Genomic DNA, 22,653 nt, shown 5'->3' on the forward strand with positions numbered 1-22,653 from the left:
CAACAAACTCTGCCCGAGGAGGAGACTGATTAAGGTCTACAGATAATTCCTCCGCAGGGAAAGAGAGTTCACCCGAAGGAGAACTACGCTTAAAACAAGCTTCTCTTTTCGCCCCTGAAGGAGAACCTAAAGCGTAAGGAGATTGCCGATGCACAGAGGCAATCTTCTCTCACGAACGAGAGATATGTTCCCCTGAAGGGGAAGCTTGCCTTGGAGAGAGCCCTGCCACCGCCCCTGGTGGGTGAGCTAGCTCCTCGGAGTCGGAACCAGACTCTCGGCCTGACCGACGGGCAACAGCGCCTGCGCCCAGAATAGGAGGATCGACCTCCGCAGAGGAAGGAGATGACCGCCTTCTCTCTGCTCCCCTTTGGAAGAGTTCGAGTAGAACTTCCTTCGTAGGGGGACCATCAACGCCCAGCGATGGCCATAAAGACACAAGGTCTGGAAAAGAACAGGCGCTCCCTGGGAGAAGAGGAGCCGACTCACTAGGGGAACAGCCACTTTCATCTATCCCACAAGGTTGACCTAGATTCACAAGCCCCGCGCTACTGCTCGACCGTGCCCCGTAAGGGCCTGGTCGAGGATTAGCTTCGGGCAGAGATTTGGGCGTAGAGGAAGCAGAAGCCCGTGATTTCTTCGATTTCGAGGAAGACCCCAAAAGCGAAGATTCGCGTTTAGACTTCTTCCTCTTACCCGCAAATCTCTCCCACTGGGGGGCAGGCCACTCCCTACACTCGGAACAGGTGTTGTCCTGCGAACACCGAGTTCCCAGGCAAGCCGGGCATAAAGGGACGACATGAAGAAGCCGCAGCGGCGGCCTTCAATCCTTGGACATGTCCGCATAGCGGGACAATAACCAAACACACAAAAGAAAAAGGAAAAGTAATAAAGTCAAAGCAGTTTGTTTAACGGGAGAGAGAGACGGCACGTCCGCACTCTACCGAGCCAAAAGCATAAGTGGTTACTCAACTGACAGGTGTGAGTGAGTGGGGTAGCTAGTCTACACCAACCCCCTCCCGTTAACTAGTGGATGGGGTAATTATCCCTCACTAAAATTGTCTTGGCTGGTTTTTAGCGTTGTCAAAAGTAATACCCTATAAATAGCGAAGGTTTGTATCTGTGTCGCAACAACTCAGGTTTAGACAATACTGTAATACAATACTCTAGTATAGTACACACTAATACCACAACACATATTTTTGCATTTTAGAAAACAAGAGCGCACAAAACTCGAGAGAGAGAGAGAGAGAGAGAGAGAGAGAGAGAGAGAGAGAGAGAGAGAGAGAGAGAGAGAGAGAGAGTGAGAGAGAGAGAGAGAGAGAGAGAGAGAGAGAGAGAGAGAGAGAGAGAGAGAGAGAGAGAGAGAGAGTCACTGATTACAATGAAAAACCTCCAGAAATCTATGCAATGCAGGCAATACAATATAGCTAGGACACCAGCCACCCATTGAGATACTACTGCTAGAGTGTTATAATGTCTAACAGGACAGACTGTACTACAATGGATCCTTCTCTCTGGTTACGGTTCATTTTCCCTTTACCTACGCATACACCGAATAGTCGGGCATATTCCTTACACATTCTCCACTGTCATCATACACCTGACCATTGATTTTACTAAACAATTCTTCTTCACCCAAGGGGCTAGCTACTATGTTGTAATTGTTTGGTGGCCACTCTCCTCTTGGTAGAGGTAAAAGAGAGACTTCTAGGAAATGGACACTCCAAAATCAAACCATTGTGCTCTAGACTTGTGTAGTGCCATAGCCTCTGTAACATGGTTTTCCACTGTCTTGGATTAGAGTTCTCTTGCTTGAGGGTACACTCGGACACACTATTTTATCTAATTTCTCTTCCTCTTGTTTTGTTGAAGTTTTTATAGTTTATATAGAATATCTATATTAATGACATTACTCTTCTTAAAGGATTTTATTTTTCTTTCTTTCCTTTCCTCACTGGGCTATTTTCCCAGTTGGAGCCACTGGGCTAATAACATCCTGTTTTTCCAACTAGGGTTTTAGCTTAGCAAGTAATAATAATAATACAACCCTTTTATATACAGTGCACACAAATACCACAGTGCAATACAGATATTGGTCAATTCTTATAACCATAGGAATTAGCAAACAAGAAAAAAATGAGAGAGAGAGAGAGAGAGAGAGAGAGAGAGAGAGAGAGAGAGAGAGAGAGAGAGAGAGAGAAAGAGAGAGAGAGAATTCCTCAGACATGTAGACAACTTCTTCGCAACTTGTTGCGAAAAGCCTCTGTGAGAGAGGAGCGACCGTACAATCATAGCCAAGCTATAGCTTATGGTAGATGTCAAAGCGTGGTTGTCTGTGAAGTGGAGAGGGTTCTCTTGGAGGCTCTATCAGGAGCTGCAGAAGGTTTGGAAACCGTTCCGTGTAATGCCATAGCGGAGCTATGAGAGCCCTTAAAAGGCTGACTGATGTTCTAGCCTTGTTGAGTACCCTTTTCTTCAGACAAAAACAGGGACGAGTCGTAAACGTCATTGTTGTACCCACTGTTGTTGGTATGCTTCTTGCCAGACAGCCTTGGGGTCTAGGACTGGGGAGCAGTGGAAGCCAGAGGCTCAGGGCGTTGCGAACAGATCCATAGTTGGAGAACCCCATAAAGTCGGGACTTTGTCGGCTACAAGGTGATCCAAAGACCATTTGGTACACCTTATCTGAGATGCTGTGAACAGGCTGTCGGCAACCACATTCCTCTAGTCTGGAATGAAGCTGGCTGATAGTGGTACCAGCGGACTTTGGCCCATCTTAGTATTTACACTGTTAGATGGGAAGAGGCTGCGAGTAAGTTCCTTCTTGCTTGCAAAAGTGAGCCCCTATGTGGTGTTGTCATTCATCACACCAGAGTGACCTACTAGGAACTGATGAAGCTGTTGAAGGACTGGAAAGTTGGCCTTCATCTCTTAAGAAATTTAAGTGAAGCTACTTTCGAACTCTGTCCAGGTGCCTGAGGTTGTGTGGTGCAGCACTATGGTCCCTCCTTCCTTCTTTTGATGTGTCTAAGTACAGCATCAAGTCCGAGGAGTTGGGAAGGATGAGAAGGTTATACCACTCCGTAGATTCTCGACTGACACCCATCCCTTGAGGTTTGTCCAAACTTCCGGTCCCATGGGATCAGAATGTCCCGGGAATCGAAGGCCTGATTCCAATCGGACTCAAGCCGCCACTGGAGAGAATGAATCCTGAGGCGGCCGTTGGAGGCTAGACAGGCCAGAGATGATAGGTGTCCGAGGAAAAAATAAGTCACTCTGGGCTGGGAGTTCTTCTCGTTTTGAGAGAGGGTCTCGGACTTTTTCTACGCCTGTTATTGATGAGAAGGTTTTGTGGTTGGTGTCTAGAATCATTCCCAGATATACCAGTCTCCTGTGACGGAAGTAGGGAAGACTTCCAAAGGTTTACCATGATCACCCGAGTTTGGTAAAAAGACTTCAGAAGTTTCGGTGCGAATGCAAGGTTGCCACCAAGTCTGCTAAAGTCAGTCAGTCGTCCAGAAACGGAGGAGACAGAAGCCGATCCTGTGAGTCTAGGATGGGTGCTCTGGAAAGACCAAAGCACAGTACCCTGAACTGGTGTTTCTTGCTTGTCTAGACTGAATCTCCAATCCTTCCTCAAAGATGGATTGTTTTGGGCCTGGAAGAATGCGTCCTTTAGGTCCAGCATGCACATGATGACCTGTGGTCTTAGCCCGTGTCCATACTCCTCAAAAATGGTGTGGACATCGACCCAAAGGGACTTTTCGCATGAGAGATTGTTGATGCTGGGGCCTTGACTCGTGGCGGAAAGGAAGGGAAGCGACACCGTGTAAGGATTCTTCCCTGGGAGAGAACTCCTTCAACTGATAGAAGGCAACGCTTAACCCTACCATGCGCCCTGACGGGATTGATGCTATTCCTTAGAACAGCATCAATCTGGCAAATGTTAATCAATGGTTAACGCCTGGGTATCGTGGTTACTGTGCAGTTGAAGAGTGCTCGCGAGTAGTCACCTGTCGACAAGCCGCTGATGGGGCTGCTGATCGCTTTGGTGGATTGGTGTGATGGCGAACGGCGAGTTGCGAGAAGTGTGTTGTATGCCTTCCAATCTAGGGAACCATGGGCAGAGGTTGACTAGTAAGTCTGAGTGACGAACTGCTGGTGTTCAGTCAGCCAAGGAAGGTTGGCGATTATTAATTTGGTCATCGGCTTGGAGAGCCCCGAGAGACAGCAGAATGGTTTAATAATCGTCAGTTGGTGATCGATGAGCCATTGATGATCGCTCGATCGTGGACTGGCGATCGGTGAGCTAGAGATCAGCAAGCTGACGAGCTGTCCATCAGTGATTTAGTGATCAGCAAGCTGATGACTGGTTATTGACTAGCAATCGGAGATCGTTAGCAATTGGCGAGACTGGAGGTCAATAATCAAATAGATTATTATTATTATTATTGCTAGCTAAGCTACAACCCTAGTTGGAAAAGCAATATGCTATAAGCCCAAGGGCTCCAACAGGGAAAAATAGCCAAGTGAGGAAAGGAAATAAGGAAATAAATAAACAAAATAAGTAATGAAAATTAAAACAAATTACAGTACTTTAAAAATTTAATTCATAATCTATAAAAGGACTTATGCAAGCTTGTTCAACATAAAAACATTTGCTGCGAGTTTGAACTTTTGAAGTTCTACTGATTCAACTACCCGATTAGGAAGATCATTCCACAACTTGGTCGAAGCTGGAATAAAACGTCTAGATTATTGAGTAGTAGAGAACAATTGGCAATCTGGCGATCGGCAAATGGTGATCTAGCAATCAGTCAGTTGATGATTTCTCATTGGTGGAAGATGAGCTATAAATCGGCGTTCTGGTAATTAGAGATTTGCGAGCTAATGATAGGCCGTTTACAACATTCAGATCATGTTTGCTGACAATGGTACTGTCGGGAAAAACTCCTGAAGAGAAAGGGACCAAGGATTCCCTGTGAGTCTCTCGACCGATAGTAGATGCGGTTGATTTGCCTTGGAAGATGGAATCTTCGGGATCTTGAACTCTTCTGTGAAGCCACTTCCCTCTTTTCCCAGCGGGCATGCTGTACTATGCGTTTGTGGGGAGGGGAATGGGGCAATGGTGACCTGTTAAAAAGTTTATCCTTCTTTTTGCCTCTCGCGCGAGTGGGCAGGAGAGTATTGGAGCATTGGCGCGCAGGATGATGCTGGTGCCCAGTTTCTGCTAGAGAGCAATTTTCAGTGAATGCGCAAAAAAGCACTGGCGCAGGAAAACACTGCGCAGGAGAGCGCTGGTGCACCGGTGTGCACTGGCTCAGAAAGCTCAAGTGCACAGGAGAGAGCTGGCGCGCCGGAGAGCGTTGGCGTGCAGGGTATTGCGCAGAAGCGTGCGGGCGCGCAAGCGGGAAAGCGCGTGGGAGATCTGGCGCATAGGAGAGCACTGGTGCGCATGAGATCGTTGGGGTGCAGAAGACAGTAGTTGCGCGGGCACGCGCTGAGGTTTCGACGAGCCCTGTTTCGCCGGCGATTGTAGGTTGGCTGGTGAGCTGGCAAACGTTGCTCTCTGTGGTGAGGTTATGCTGGAATGATCTAAGGACAAGCAGGTGAAGGCACGCGCCGAAGCATTGTAGAGCACTGACAAGCAGGAGAGAGTGGGTGCTCTGTAAAGCGTGACGGAGTGCACTGCAGGGCGCTGGGGAGCTGGAGAGTGCTGGTGAGCTGGAGAGCGTTGGGGCACAGCTGCACGCTTAGGTAGGGCCTCAGCAGGCTGTACCGGGGACAGGACCGGTAGCAATCCTCTACAGAGGAGTCTCTATGAGAGGCCCCTTTAGTGAACGAGAGGGGTGATCACTTCGTAGGGAAGTTTTCCCTCGGAAGGGAGAAACAACCCCACACCTGGGGAGGAAAACTCTCCCTCGGAAGGGAAAGTTGTCTAACACCTTGAGGCGAACCTCCTGGTAGCATTCTAAGATGATCTGCCAAGAGCGCTGTCTGAGGAAGCGTAGCCGGAGCTAGTTCCTCGAAGATGAAGTGCTGATCAGGTGCTGCCACGGGCGTACTTCTCAGAGAAGGGATGCCGCCCATGATGACATCCTCTGAGGGTGGACAGTGACAGCAGATTCCCCAGGCATGAACAGAACAGCTCTTCTTCGTTGGCTCTCTTAGGCGAATGGAGAAGAATTGCATCGCTAACTGAGGATAAGTAAAATAAATTATGTAACTAAAAACTCCCCCGGGAGGAACACCTGGTCCACGACAGGAAAGGAGACCACCGAGGGAACAAACATAAAATAAGAACTGCGCCCTCCCTTCCCAGGTCGACATCGGCGGGAGAAAGGGAGCGGAGAGTAGGCTAACTGTCATAAAACAAGAATTACAATTATTTAAATCGGCTAAAAATATTCACTAATAGGAAGAATCACTAATCCTCCGAAGGGAATGGTTCCCAAGGAGAAAAAGTTGAAAAGTTAAATAACAATTATAATTTCACTTAAATAATAAAGAAAAACAATCAGAATCGCAACCTAACCCGGAAACAGGAAAGGTGCTCCCACGTTGGTATACTGTTGGAAGACTATGAAAGGTTAGCTACCCTCCCCCCTCACACACCTGTGTTGTAAGCTCACTTTGCTTAGAGGTAGGACTTCAAGGGGGATAGGGCTGGCGGGCAAGTTTGATTAAATAGCTAAGGTTGTATAGTTAGGAAAAATACAAATTATCTACAAATTTGTCATTTGTTCCGTAACTGGAATACAAACCACGCTATTTAAAGTGGGTGACTTAACCCTTAGGAAGGGAGGAATAAGTCCCAGCCATACTGGCTTTTGGCTTTGCCCGGGTACTCATTATCTGAGTGTGTCAGCACTCAACAATAAAGAGTTCCTGCACCTCGCTCGCACCTTGCTATGCAAGGGCTGCGGCCTACGTAAGCTGTGTGTGAAAGAAAAAGTGTGACTCGTCCTACGAAGTTGACATGAAGTTCTTTAGATGGAAACTTTAGGCTAGGACTCTCCCAATACCACCTCGTCAGGGTATGGGGACGCGACAGTATCAGCTTAATACTAGGAACACAAGGGAACATGGTTTACCTGCAGTGGTTTGAAGTCAGCTGTGCAGAGGACCCAGGATGCTGCTTTTCCCAAGAGAGGGGAGGATGAAGAAAAGAATAAGGGCCATACATACCTTTTCTTTCATGCAGACTAAAACCGGGTAACAATGCCCTCAACCCTCTGCTACTTGTCCATTAAGGAGCCTGAGGTTTAAACCAGCTGTTGTGCAGCCACCACAGGGCCGATAGAGAACGTATCGAGCCTCCTGTGGGTCACTTCTTGTAGGTAGTGGGCTGTGAAGGTCGTTTGATGCTTCCACACCCCTGTTTGTAGAACCAGCGTCACTGAGAAGTTCTTCTTTAAGGCCAGGGACGTAGCTACTCCCCTGACATCATGAGGTCTAGGACGATGTAATGGCGGAGGGTCAGGATTCAGGGACAGATGGATTGCCTTTCGAATCCATGCTGAGATGGTGTTCTTGGTAACCCTCTTCTTCGATCTCCCAGTGCTAACAAACAATGCCTGCACTTGGGGACGAAATGCAGCTGTTCTCTTCAGGTATAGCCTCAGATTCCTTACTGGGCACAGTAGGAGATGGTCTGGGTCATCTGTTACGGAACGAAGACTCGACATCCGGAATGAGTCGAAGCGAGGGTCCGGCACTCCTGGATTCTCAGTCTTAGCAATAAACTCAGGGATGAAGTTGAATGGGCGATGTCATACGAGAGACAATGAAGTTCGCCAACTCGCTTGGCTGACGCCAAAACTAGTAGGAACACCGTCTTCCAAGTCAGGTGGCGATCTGAAACCTGGCGTAATGGTTCATAGGGAGGTCTCTTAAGAGACCTGAGAACTCGAACCACGTTCCATGGAGGCGGTCTCACTTCCGACTGAGAGCAGGTAAGTTCATAACTACGTATGAGTAGGGAAAGTTCTAGCGAAGAAGAAATGTCCACTCCTTTGAGCCTGAAGGCTACCCTTAAGGCTGAGCGACAGCTTTTCACTGCCGAGACTGAGAGGCGCATTTCTTCTCGCAAGTACACGAAGAACTCAGCTATTGCTGGAATAGTGGCATCGAGTGGAGAGATACCCCTTCCACGACACCAACCACAGAAAACTCTCCACTTCGCCTGGTAGACCCCAGCGGATGACTTTCGCAGGTGTCCAGACATCCTTTCCGCAACTTGTTGTGAAAATCCTCTCTCTGCGAGGAGATGCTGGATAGTCTCCAGGTGTGAAACCGAAGCAAAGCTACGGCTTTGTGAAAGATGTTGGCGTGTGGTTGTTTGAGTAGCTCGTGTCGCGGAGGGAGTTCTCTCGGAGGCTCCGTAAGGAGTTGCAGAAGGTCCGGGAACCATTCCGCGTGATGCCACAGCGGAGCTATGAGAGTTATCAAGAGGTTGACCGATAGTCTGGTCTTGTTGAGTACCCTCCTCATCAGACAGAACGCGGGAAAGGCGTATACGTCGATGTTGTCCCACTGTTGTTGGAAAGCATCTTGCCAGAGAGCCTTGGGGTCCGGGACTGGGGAGCAGTACAGCGGCAGTTTTAAGTTCAACGCTGTCGCGAACAGATCCACAGTCGGGGAACCCCACAAAGTCAGGACTTTGTTGGCTACTTGATGATCCAAAGACCACTCGGTACTCACTATCTGAGACGCTCTGCTCAGACTGTCAGCGAGCACATTCCTTTTGCCCGGAATGAAGCGAGCCAAAAGTGGAATCGAGTCGACTTCGGTCCATCTCAGTATCTCTACTACAAGATAGGATAGCTGTTCTGAAAACGTACCTCCCTGCTTGTTGATGTAAGCCACTACTGTGGTGTTGTCGCTCATCACCACCACAGAGTAACCCGCCAGGTGCTGTTGGGACTGTTGAAGGGCCAGAAAAACGGCCTTCATTTCTAGCAGATTTATGTGAAGGCACTTTTCTGATTCTGACCACAGGCCTGGGGTCCTGTGGTTCAGAACGTGGGCCCCCACCCTTTCTTTGAGGCGTACGAAAACAGCATCAAATCCGGGGGGAGGACGAGAAGATCCACTCCCTTTCGTAGGTTCTCGTCTGCCACCCACCACTGAAGGTCCGTCCGTTCCGCGAGACCCATAGTGATCAAGACGTCCGGGGAATCGTGTCCTTGACTCCACCGGGACTGAGTCGCCATTGCAGGGATCTCATTCTGAGACGACCAGTGGGAACTAGACGGACCAAGGATGAGAGATGGCTGAGGAGACGTAACCACGATTAGGCTGGGAGTTCATCTCGTCTGAGAAAAGGACTTGCGACCTTCCTCAGCCTTGCTATCCTGTCGTCTGATGGGAAGGCTTTGTGGAGATTGGTGTCCAATATCATGCCTAGATATACCAGTCTTTGGGTAGGAAGCAGAGAAGACTTCTAGAGATTTACCATGATCCCTAGATCTTGGCAAATCCCCAGAAGTTTGTCTCAGTATCGAAGAAGGCTTGACTCCAAGTCTGCTAGGATTAGCCAGTCGTCCAGATAACGGAGGAGACGGATGCCGATCTTGTGTGCCCACGAAGATATCAGGGTGAACACTCTGGTGAAAACCTGAGGTGTTGTTGAGAGACCGAAACACAGCAACTTGAACTGGTAGATCTTGTTGTCTAGGCTGAATCTTAGGTACTTCCTTGAAGACGGATGGATTGGGATCTGGAAGTACGCGTCCTTCAGATCCAGTGTGCACATGAAGTCTCGCGGTCTCACTGCGAGTCTGACCGTGTCTGCCATCTCCATGCTGAACAGGGTCTGCTTGACAAACCTAATCAGAGCTGAGCGGTCGATGACTGGTCTCCAGCCTCCAGACGCCTTCTTTACAAGAAAGATTCGACTGTAGAAGCCTGGGGAGCCGTCGACGACCTCTTGGAGAGCGTCCTTCTTCAACATGGTCTCGGCTTCTGCCCAAAGGGCTTGCCCTCTTGCCGATCCCATAGCAAGAGAGCTCAACGACACTGGATTCGCTGTCAGGGGAGGTAGAGATGTTATGAACAGGACGCGATATCCTTGGCTGATCACGGAGATCATCCAGGAATCGGCCCCGAGTTGCTGCCACCAGTCCGCGCAACTTTGAAGGCATCTCCCCACTGGTGGACATGCGGGGGGACTGCCAATCCTAGCGTTTGCGGCCTCGGCCATTCCCCCTAGGATTTTTGCCTCCCCTGGAGGACTTCTTGTCTTTCCTGTCCTTGATGGGAAAGGGCTGTTTGGACACCGCTGCCTTTGCTGCTACTGCCGGCTCTGTCGTCTTTGCAGGGCGAGGTGTTTGAGGTGTTGGAGGCTTATAGGGCTTTGGTGTTAAAGCCCTCTGGAGGAGGGAGTCCTGGTTGGACTTCCTCCACCTCTCAGCCGCCTGCTCTACATCTTTCGGCTCACAGACTACTCGCCAAAAGGGAGAAATGTCTGAGCTTACTGACCTCGGTGTTGGGGACCTTCGAGTTGAATCTTTCAGACACCATATCACGGCGCTTCAGGATAGTGTTAACCCACAAGTTCAAGACTTGGTGGGCCAGAAACTCGATGGTACGAGTGCCTGAAAGAAGGAAGGTCTCCAAGGCCTTCCTGGTACTCTCCTTAGACAAGTCTTCGGATCGTATCAGGATGCCAAGAGATCCTAGCCAGATATCCAGCCATGAAGTGGCCTGCATGGCACAGTTCGCTACCTTCTCCTGGCAGAGGATCTCCGAGGCTGAGAATGACACTGGGCGCTTGGAGAGTCTCTCGAGAGGGACTCCCCTGGAGAGCTCTTCCACCGAGTGGTGGAGGGGAAGAGCTAAACAGGACTCCTCCATGATCTCGAAGTACCTCCTCTGGTGGATACGAGGAGGTGGGAGGAGTTTATTTCCGGCGCTGGAACGGCTGGAGGAGGCTAGCTCAGAGAGCTGGCTCTCGACCTTATCTCTGGCACTCTTGACCTCCTAGGACCAAGGCAAAGGCGCACTGGTTTTAGGGGGCTTTTGGGTACCAAAGACTCGGTCCAGAACCGTGTCCTTGCCCTCTCGAGGAGGAATCTCCGGATCCGAGGATCCGTTAAAGTTCCTCATATGAGTCAAAACTTGCCAGAAGGCATACTCCGACTCCTGAGGCTCTCCACCTGATGGACTAGCAGCAAGGTCTCCAGTCCCCAAAGGGGACTTGGGGGGACTCGTGGACGTTTTCTGCGGGCTTAGCTGGCTCTAGTCTGATCCTCGAAAAAAAATTTCGGAACCATCTTGGAGTCCTTTAACTCCATCCTAGGAGGAATGCAGGATTCCAACAAAGATGGTGGGGGCTCTTCTCCACCTCCACCCGAGGAGACTTCTAGGCGCGAGACGGGGTTTCTCCCATTGGTGCGATGGGAGAAGGTCTCACCTCACTTGAATCCCGAGGACGGAAAATCCTCGTCCAAGGGGGATGGAGAGGAGCCAGTTTCGCCCTTGGAGAAGTAACCACGTCGTCCACTCCTCTCTTCCTCTTCAGGAGGGCCGAGATAGCTGCTGATTTGAGGCCTAGTTCAGAAAATGCGGGCTTGAAAGCCTGCACAACTGCTCTGATCAAGGACCCAAACCAGGGCAGCCGACTGACAGCAGCGCTGTCAGAGACACCCTCTGGAGGGAAGGGATCGCAAGATCCCTATGAGTGGAAACTACAACAGGGTCTGCCTGAAAGGAAAAAGCTGTGGAAGAAATGTTCCTAGACCTGTCCGCTGATTTGTGACCCATGTCAGAGAGGACGGGCTTCATCGCCTGCACAAGAGCTCTGACCAGGGTCCCGAACCAGGGCTGCTGGCTTACAGTCGCGCTGTCAGACACTTCTTCTGGAGGGAAGGGGATCGTTCGATCCCTTAGAGGAGTCGACAAATGCGGGTTCGCCTGAGAAGCTGAAACAAAAGAGTCCTTAGACCTGTCAGGGAGCCGGCCCTCCTCCGGTGAGCGCACTGTTCTGCGCTTGCGGGGAGGGGGACGAGACGATGACCTATCCGCCTGGCGACGCTCACACTGGAGGTTGCGCGATGGGCCCTAACCAGGATCAGGCGCGAAAGGATCGCGTGTTACAGGAATCTCGCGCTCGCGCGGGCGTGAGAGGTTGGTGGAGCGGGCACGAGGGCGCGGTGGCGAGGCCACAGGTGCATGGGTGCGATGGTGCGGGCGCGCAGGAGATGGCAAGGGCGTGTGGCGCGCAGGAGCTGGAACGAGAGGAGTCCGGATACGAGGGCGCGCATCATCCTGATGCGGCACTGACGGGTGCGAGAGGGCATTGGCGCGTATCCGGAAGAACCAGGCAAGGGCGCGAGAGCACAGGTTCAGGATAGCGCAAGGGTGGGTTCGCGCGTTGGAGCGTAGGAGGGCGCTGATCCGAGAGAACAGGCATACTGTATTGACCTGTGGGCGTGCAGGTCATCGTGGGCGCGCATGGCACGCATCAGGATGTGGGCGTGCTGGTGTGCGGTGCTGCGGTGGGCGAGCAGGGCGCGCGGTTGGATTAGGGCGCACGGGTGTGCGCTGGAGGGTTGCATGAGGCGCCTTGAGAACTGGAACCTGGCGCGCAACCGGAGCGTCACGCGCGGCTGGAACGCGTGCAGGATCGCGCGGTCTGGAAGGAGAGTCCAGGGGTGTCTGTGAGCGCACTTCCTGGACTGCGCGCTGTGATGTAGAAGCACGCTGGCGCGTTGGCGAGTACGTGTGCGCCGTACTGTAACTGGAACTGCATGCGATGGGCGCGCTTCGCGCCCAACTCCAGATGGGCGCTGCGAGTCCAGAGGTACCTGTGAGCGCCTGTGCGCTAACGTAAGAGCCTCTTGAACTGCGCGCGACGAGGCAGGAACCGTGGAACGCTGAGGCGCAGTGTGGGTGCTGGCGTGCTGGATCAGGAACTGCTGGCGGGCGCCAGGACGCAGAAGGATGTGGGCGCGTACGGGAACTTTGTGGGTGACTAATTCCTCGAAACTTTTGAGGGCCAAAAGGACTGCCAACAACTCCTTGTGATTTATATGCAAGGATTTTTTGGTCTCTGACCATAGACCCAAGACTTCTAACTTGTTTAGGGTTGCTCCCCATCCTGTGTCCGAGGCGTCGGAGCATAACACAAGGTCTGGGCTCTTTATTGATAAGTCGAGACCTTCCTGGAACTTGTCTGGTTCTTCCCACCACCGAAAGGCAGTCTTTGATGGGTTCGTGATAGGAATGGATATCGTTTCTAAGTCCCTCTCCTTATCCCAATGGCTGTTGAGATGGAACTGGAGAGGACGAAGATTCAGTCTTCCCAGTGGAACGAATTGTTCCAAGGAGGAGAGGGTTCCTACCAGACTCATCCACTTCCTTGCTGAACATACTTTCTTGCTTTGAAACGATCTTAGTTTCAACTTGGCTTGCTCTATCCTTAAGGGAGACGGAAAAGCTCGAAAAATCTGACTCCGTATTGTCATCCCCAAATATAAAATCTCTTGAGATGGAACCAAGAGAGACTTTTCTTTGTTTACAAGGAGACCCAGTTCTTTCGCAAGGTCCAAGGTTGTCTGAAGATCCTTCAGGCAGTGATCGTAAGAGTGCGCTCTGAGAAGCCAGTCGTCGAGATACAGGGAGGCTCTTATGCCCCTTGAATGGAGGATCTTTGCTACATTCAGCATGAGCTTCGTAAAGATCTGAGGTGCTTTGCAAAGGCCGAAGCAAAGGGCTCTGAATTGGAAGACATCTCCCATGAAAATGAACTTTAGGTAGGGTCTGAAGCTTGGATGGATAGGGATGTGGAAGTAGGCGTCCTGAAGGTCTAATGAGACCATCCAGTCGTCCCTCCTTACTGCTGCTAGCACTGACTTCGAAGTTTCCATGGTGAACTTCGTTTGGATGATGAACTTGTTCAGCGCACTCACGTCCAGAACTGGACGCCATCCCCCCAAGTTCTTGGGTACCAGGAATAGACGGTTGAAGAAACCTGGTGAACAAATATCCTGAACCTTCTCTATGGCCCCCTTTTCTAACATAAGAGACACTTGGTTCGACAGAGCTTGTCTCTTTGCCTCCTCTCTGTATCTGGGAGAGAGATCAACGGGAACTAAGACCAGAGGAGGGCTCCCTAGAAAGGAGATCTTGTAACCCTCCTTCAAGATCTGAATAGACCACTGATCTGCTCCTCTCTTCTCCCACGCTTGCCAGAATTTGAGTAGTCTGGCACCTACTGCCTGAAGGCGAAAGCAGTCAGACTCTGCTTCGCCCTGCTCTGAAGCCTCTTCTCTTACTCCTAGCATCAGGTCTGGAACTACCCCTGCTGGAAGATCTCCCTCGAAAGTTCTGGGAAAACTTGGGAAAAGTATCTTCCTTTTGCTTGCGGTTGGTAAAAGAGGGAGGAAGAGCCTTTCTAGCAGTCTTGGAGACAAGATCCTGAGTAGCCTTCTGACCTAAAGCTGCAGAAATCTCCCTGATAAGTTCTTGTGGGAACAGCAATGGAAAAAGAGGCGCATACAAAAGTTCGAAATTCTGGAAGGGAGTAACCCCCAGAGAAAGAAAAGAGCAAAGTTGATCTCTTTTCTTAAGAATGCCTGAAGAAAATAGAGCTGCAAGTTCGTTAGAGCCATCCCTCAAGGCTTTGTCCATGCACGACACCAAATGGACCAGGGCAGAGGTATCCCCCTCTTTAAAAGTCTCAACTTTTTTACCCAAAGCCCCAAGTGTCCAGTCTAAAAATTTAAAAACTTTAAAGGCTCGAAAAATTCCCTTGAGAAGGTGGTCCATCTCTGAAGTAGACCAAAAAATCTTGGTCTTTCTCATGGCCGACCGACGAGGAGCATCTACAAGGCTAGAGAAATCTCCCTGGGCAGAGGCAGGAATCCCCAAGCCGGGAACTTCTCCTGTCTCGTACCAGATGCTCGACCTCGAAGCCAGTCTAGCTGGAGGAAAGGAAAAAGCCGTCTTTCCTAAGGCCTTCTTAGACTGTAACCAGTCACCCATCAATTTAAGAGCTCTCTAAGACGAGCGCGACAATACCATCTTAGTAAAGCGGGCTTTCTTAGAGGCTTTCCCAAGAGTAAACTCAGACGGAGGCGAGGGCGGAGCTATAGGCACAAAAAACACGACCTGAAGGACGCTCACTAAAATAATTGGCGGAGAAAGAAACTTCCTGAATTATAGGACGTGTGGCAGCCTGCTTGTAAGGACATTAAGTAGCCTGTTTGCAAGGACATTCGGCAGCCGGTTCCGAAGGAGGATCGGCAGCCTGTTCCGTAGGAAGTCCAGGATCCTGAATCGAAGGACGTTCGAAAGACTTATCCAAAGAACAAACATAAGCCTGTTTAACAGGACGTTTGGTAACGCGTTTGCAAGGACGTTCAATAACCTGTTTAACAGGACGTCCGACGTCTTTCTTAGAAGAACGCATGAGCACACTGTCTGAAGGCAGGAACTCCTTGCTCTTGCTCTTGAAAGAACGTTCGCATTCAATAAAAGAACTGTGGCCTGGGGACTTAGGAGAACGATCATGATCACTTCCTAAAGGACGTTCATAGCGGCTAGCAGGAAGCTTAGATCCCCGATTACAAGGGCGTTCGGGAACACGTCCTAGTTCGCTGCTCCGATCACAACCGCTAATATGAGATTTGTCGCTACGCTGGTATGATTGCATAAAGGACGAGAGCCTGCTTTGCATGTCTTGAAGAATTACAAAGTTAGGATCCGAACGTTGTGAAATGGGTGATGAAATCACAACGTTCTCCTCATCGCTAAACGGAACAGAGCGCCTAGAAGGCGAAAACCAGTCTGAAGACTGCTTGGGAGCTTGGAATGAGGTAAAGCCTGGTCCTGAGTGCACAGAAGGATCCTTGGAAATGTCCAGCGTTCTATAAGGACGTTTTAACAGGGAACTTTCAAAAGGCTCTGGAGTATTCCAGGCTTTGAACTAGCAGGACGTCGATAGGCCTTATCATAGGTCCTCTTAAGAGGTCTGGAAGTGAGCTTCCAGCCTCTTTTAGGCATGGTGTCATCCGAATATGACGAAAAACACTTAACCTCACCTTTCCAATGGTGAGGGCGACCGTCTGCTCGTTTGTTAAAGCCTCTCGTCTCCTTTCGCCTTTTGACATTCCTTCTCCCAGAGGTTGGGGAGCTTGGAAGAGGTCTAGGAATAGGAGGACGACAGACACGAGCAGGCGCAACCTCCAATGCACTTAACTTCACTGCACTTGCACTTTCACCTTTTAATAGTTGCACATCGGACATCGTGTCCTGTCCGCAGCCAAAGATTCAACTTTAGCGCCGAGAGCTTGAATCGCCACTAACATATCTTTTAGTGAAGGTTCATTAGCAATTGCAATGGTGGGATCGGGATCTACCACGACAGGTGAAGGAATAGGATTAATGACATGGGAAGAGGAAATATCTCTAGATGAGCGAAAAGAACTACGCCTCAATCTATCCCTTTTGAGTGTACGTCTGTATCTATCAAACTCAATCCATTCATGCTCTGACAGTAAAACACATTCATCACAGCGATCACCTAAATCACATTCTTTACCTCTACATGCAACACAGAGAGAATGGGGGTCAAGAGAGGCTTTAGCCATTCGGGTCTTACACCCACTAGTCACACATAACCTAAAAGTTATAGGAGGGGTGGCCATTTTGAAATTTTAAAGAGAATTCAGACAAGCAAAGGTCAAAATTCATCTAATCCAAACAAAATCAAGAAATATCCAAAGCGAGATAAAAAACAGGCAGGAGTCAATAACCAAAGATTTGTACTTCACCAAAAAAACGATCAGTAATGACGGAGTAGAATTCACATGTCGCCGCTAGCGACGGCAGGGAATATATGGAGGTCACTGAAATGGTTCCCAGGTACCTTGCTAGGGTGCAGGGGTGGTACACCTGGCTATCCAACTGGCGGTTGGCGCGAGTTTCGAATTTTTTGCCGTTGACGTCGAGGACGTAAGCTATATATATAACTACCGGGTAAGTCTTGTGTTTAAAATAGAGTGGTTTGTATTTCAGTTACGCAACAAAGACACATTTAACATGTACCAGTATTCACTATTATTGTCATTATCCTACATGTACCATTTATTGTATTATGTGCTTTCAAGCATTATGTCCAGTTGTTGCAAATCAGCATATTAATTCATGTCTTCTGCCTTACATAAGGAGGAGGAAGTAACCTAGAGGAGTCCACCGAACAAGAAAGCGGGAGGTGCCAGCTACTTGGGCGAAAGCTCTCTTCCTTGCTGCCTAAACTCTCCTTCCCCAAGGTAAGGCTATCTTGGGTCTGGAAGGTTTAGGAATGCCAGGCAACTGGTCCAGAACCGTATCCTTGCCCTCAGTCGGGATGTTATCAGGGTCTCCCAGGTTTTTAACCTTCCTGATGCAAGCCCGAACCTTTAGAAAAATACGATCCGAATCTTTCTGCTCCGAAGGGGTGACAATCCGTCTGGCGGAAACACGGAGTGCCCTGCCTGAGTGCACGGAAACGTCATCAAAAGGTTTTTCCTCTCCCGAGCTAACACCCATAGTAGCCAGGGGAGGATGAGGGTCGTCAACTAAAGTCTTTTTGGAAGTCGTGTGTGCTCTGGGGGGAAGGCCGCTATGCCCAGGTCTTATGTTAGCGGCTGAGACTGAAGGCTGTTCCCCTCGAATCTGACATCCATCCATAGAACTCCTGTTCTTGGGTAGAATCTTCATGTCTTTCCTCTCCCATAGTTGAATCTCAAATTCTCCAAAAGAGAGGATTCCTCTCCCCTAATTGATTACGTTGGTTTAGCACCTCTGGAACCAACTCGAAGAGTGGTATCCTTCGGTCGAGATGAAGGATCTTCCCAGTCGTCGATCCTAACATTCTTCCAGCTCTCTGAGCGAGACCGGGCGAAGGTTAAAGGATTCTGACCTTCAGAAGCAATATACTGTAGTTTTAGTGTTTCCTTGTCTAAAGAAACTTAAGTTTCAAAAGTCATATTTTGGTTTTGAAGTTGAGGTTTTGACCTGAGAAGGGGGGTCCGGGGGGCTTGCCCTGGCTAGGGGTTGTGTTCTGGGAAGGGGGGGTCTGGGGGCTTGCCTCCAGCTAGGGGTTGTGACCTTGGAATGGGGTTCCAGGGGGCTGACCCCCAGGCTAGGGGGTTGTGACCTACAAAGGTTTGTGACCTGGGAATGGGGTTCCGGGGGGCTGGCCCCCAGGTAGGGGGTCGTGACCTACGAAGGTTTGTGACCTGGGAAGGTGGTTCCAAGGGACTGGATGACTGGCTGTGGGTTGTTCGCTGGGAACTACTAGGTTAGGTTAAGTGGGTTTGTTAGGTTCTGTGTCCTTTTACAAATCTCAAGTATTGAATAATTACGTTATGTCCTGTTTTCCCACACCCAAAATCCCAGGCTTGTAGGGTGGGATACCTTTTCCTCAATAAAATAACGACAGATTCATTGAAAATTAATAAAATGAAGGATTATTTATTATTTTGCAAAAGAGGTGGGTATTATTGTACGGTATTAAGGGGCAATGTAACGTAGGAAAAAACTACTTTTTTTTCTATAGAAAAATTTCCGCTCTAACATATATTTTCTAATCAAAATCTGTAATACAGTAAAACTTTACCACAGGTAGAACCTTGGATAGGGGTTGTGACCGGTGTGACGGTCTGAACCAACCCCCGGTCTCACAATACTCCTTTATAATCTGCGCATGCGCGAACATTACCGTTTGCCAGTGCATACGAGGTTGAGGTTTTATTTTCCTGTAATATTAGCGTGCGCAGCTCAACATTACCGCTTGCCAGTACATACGAGCTTGATGTTTTATTTTCATGCGAGCGAAGCGAGCTAATGGCGGAAAAGAACCATTATACAATGTCAAGGAGAATTCTGAGATCGGGGGATCGTTCAGACCGTCACACCGGGGAAGGGGGCTTGCCCCCGGGTTGGGGTTGTGACCTGGGAAGGGGGTCCGGGGGCTTACCCCCCGGTAGGGATTGTGACCTGGGAACTTCTAGGTTAGGTTAGGTGGGTTTGTTAGATTCTGTACCCTTTTGTACCTCTTTATATATTGTGTAAAGGGTATAAGGAAAAATGGTTTAAAATACACATGCTAATATTATCGTAGCATTGCTAACATTAGCAATGGCAGTGTAACATTAGTAACGTTGCGTAACATTGCTAATGTAAGCGTTCACAGTACATATGTTCTTGACGAGTGAAGTGACACGGAAATTGAACAAGTCATTATATTTAAACATTTTAAAAGAAAATACCGAAAATATTCCAAATATGCCTTTTATTATATATTTTGTTAAAATGATTAAATATAATGACTTGTTCAAATTCGGTGTCAATTCACTCACGTATGTACTGGGAATGGTAAATAATACCAATAAAACTTACAATAGATAGAGGTGGGTGGGAGTCTACCGAAATATAACCGTCTCTTCCCCACACTAGGCCTCGTTGCTATGCTTCACAGTGACTGCTTCGAAAGCTTTAAGACATGCAACAACACAAACTAACAAATGCAACAGAGAACACAGGACCTACCTAATTAGCCCCAGGGGCCAAGAAGGTGAATTTAACCTATTTTGACACCCTCGCTGTAGGTATTCCAAAAATGTGCTTTGCCCAGGATAACTTCAGTCCCAGAGTTGCTGTATTTCGAAAGAAGTAAATTTCACGTCATCATCCTTCAATTAAGTTCGTACGTCTTACATATTCGTCACTGAACTTCAACTATGACATTACGATAAAGTAAATGTATGAAATACACTGCTAAGAAGAGGGAAAACACACGTCATGGTATTGTTTATGCTTTGGTTCTCGGAACCTTGAGCCAGGACTCACTCAGGAGTCAGGATTACCATTTCTGATTTCGAGTAAGCGCTGTATAAGCTACTCGGGCATCCAAAAATGCGCCAGAAAAGAGCCAAATATTATTATTATTATTATTATTATTATTATTATTATTATTATTATTATTATTATTATTATTATTATTATTATTATTATTATTATTATTATTATTATTATTATTCAGGTTTGGATATCGAATACTCTCATAATTTACATAATTAACGAATAGGAATTATAACAATCTCTTGATATCACTAAAATTATAAATATTAGATCCTTCAGTCTCAGTAGCTCAGAAAGGCGTAATTATTCAACATTTTCAACTTATTTACAGTCAATGACTATGGAAGATACAGTATTTATCTAGAAAGTATTTTTCCTTGTTTGCTTGTTTATATCTTTCTTTTAGTTATTTATGTCTACTTTTTCATGTAAATTATAATTTTGCTTTTATTCAATTTCCAATTTGTCATATTAATCTAAATTCATAGCAAAGTATTTACTTATATACATTATCGAGTATCAATGATCCATTGAATATAATTTGAAAATACCCTGTTGAGTTGAAATTGACCGTCAAATATAGTCAAGTTGGGAAGAAAGACATGTCTATCATAAACTATGAGCGGTAAAAAACTCTAATTTCGTGCTGGATTTATCAAATACCGCAACCTTCTTGGATAGAAAATACGCGCTAAATTCTCCAGAAAAGTGCCAGATATAGCGCGAATGGCAACTCTGCCTTCACTTGGGACATATGGGTGCGTTTTATCTTAATGTCATCCTTATTTTTCTTATATGATTTGACTTATATTCATAAAACTTCCATTGATAAGAACAAAATGTTTTGAGGTTAACATTATTTGTAGTCCTGATTAATTCTTCATTGTCATTTTCTTATTACAGTCAATGGAATTTAGCAATATACTGTAAGTGCACAGTTGCTGTTGATTCACTATTATTATTATTATTATTATTATTATTATTATTATTATTATTATTATTATTATTATTATTATTATTATTACTATTATTATTATTATTATTATTACTTGTCAAGCTATAACTCTAGTTGGAAAAACCCAAAGCCCAAAGCTCCAACAAGGAAAAATACCCAAGTGAGGAAAAGGAATAAGAAAATACTGTACATACGCTATGAGAGAAGTAATGAACAATTAAAATGAATCTTTTTACAGTCTTAATAATAGCATTTATTGTTTGTTCTTCCATTTCTATCACCTTTTACAACAACAACAACAACAATAATAATAATAATAATAATAATAATAATAATAATAATAATAATAATAATAATAATAATAATAATAATAATAATAATAATAATAATAATAATAATAATAATAATAATAATAATAAACAAACTGCTACGGGTAGGAATAAATGATGACTTTGGTTCGTATTACATAGTCCTGAGTTTTTTTTTTTTTTTTTTTTTTTTTTTTTTGGGGGGGGCGCGGGTGTAGGAGGCTACATGTGGAGATACTGTAGCTGCTACTCATGGTCTTCATTAAATGTTTTTTTTTTTCTTATCTACAAACGTTTTTAAGACTTCATGGTTAATCGTGATGAACCTTAGTTGCCGGCAAATACATTTTTCTGAATTCTGAAAATTTTTGTGATTCCATATTTTAATGGTATTGTAATATTCACTAAAACATTAAAAGTCAAGTTATTAACATTAACAGCTTTATAGTTAAGCACTTTCAGAACATTACAGCGTCACGGTGGAACTTATCTGGATTCTCCTGTGATCACGTTATTGACCAGCCAATCTGGTGGAAAGGTCACACCATGATAGAAATTGAATCCCCTTGACATTGAATTACGCTCAATTGTTGTCCGTTTGGGAGGATTCCATACATAAATGAGATACCTAGGGTGTATTGGACACCTGATATCCGGTGCTGGGCTGCAGTAGCTTCTCGAAATGGTCTATGATCCAAGTTCAGTTTCATACATGCTATCGGACAAAGCTTTGACAAGGGCAGTTAAGGAACATCTCTTAGTGGATTCAGTGTTCAACATGTTGCTGACAGCCAAAGCCTACAATATAGATCTCTCCCTAATATCAGAAAGTTTCTGCCATCCCAAAATAAACATTGAATTACAATGCGAGAAAGTTGAGGGACCTACTGATGGAAGCGATTCTGTGGACCCAGGTTCCAGAGCTGACACACATTAACTCAAGCTGCCGGAAGATCTTAGTGTATTAGATACACTGCTGGGAGATTTGTTGTCACGGGGAAAAGTCAACAGCTGGTATAGAATCATGTCAAATCGTCCATAGAATTGCTGAGAAACTGGAGTCTGAAAAAACACGTTCTGGAGCCAGTACATGAAAATGATCGGCACTTTGAGAAGGTTTATAAAAGCAGAAAGAACCCGACAGTTTAAGACCATGGTAAAGGGACTATGGCACTCACTAAAAATGACTAGAGAACAATGGTTTGATCTTGGAGTTTCCTTCTCCCATGATGACATTAGAACACCAAGTAAAACGTTTACTGAACAGCAGGTATTTAACTAAAATTAAATAATTTGGATATTGTGTTGAGTATGAACCTGGCTCTGGAAAATTTTAATTTTCTTTGTCTCTATGGACAAAGGAAATAACAGATGGAGAGGAGAAAGAGGCATTCGGTATCTTTCACGTTACTTAGGTTCTATGAAGTTTATCATGCGAAAGTAAGCAACAATATAAACTACTAAAAAAGAAAGTATAATTAAGACAGAAGCATGGAAACATGTATTATGCCAGCAGACAAGATCCCTTGTTAAGCAGGG

General features: G+C 47.0%; 1 protein-coding gene across 1 annotated transcript in view; it reads right to left on the reverse strand.

Annotated features, from left to right (window-relative positions):
- LOC137630536 (E3 ubiquitin-protein ligase Topors-like) overlaps window positions 1–19,832 on the reverse strand; it is a 65,160-nt gene extending 45,328 nt beyond the window's left edge. The window contains exon 1 of the mRNA XM_068362053.1: window positions 19,540–19,832. The gene's annotated coding sequence lies outside the window, so the exon portion shown is untranslated. The remainder of the gene's footprint in view (window positions 1–19,539) is intronic.
- Window positions 19,833–22,653: the final 2,821 nt, after the last annotated feature.

This window comes from Palaemon carinicauda, chromosome 38, assembly GCF_036898095.1.
Source record: "Palaemon carinicauda isolate YSFRI2023 chromosome 38, ASM3689809v2, whole genome shotgun sequence".
In the NCBI taxonomy this organism is placed as follows: Eukaryota; Metazoa; Arthropoda; class Malacostraca; order Decapoda; family Palaemonidae; genus Palaemon; species Palaemon carinicauda.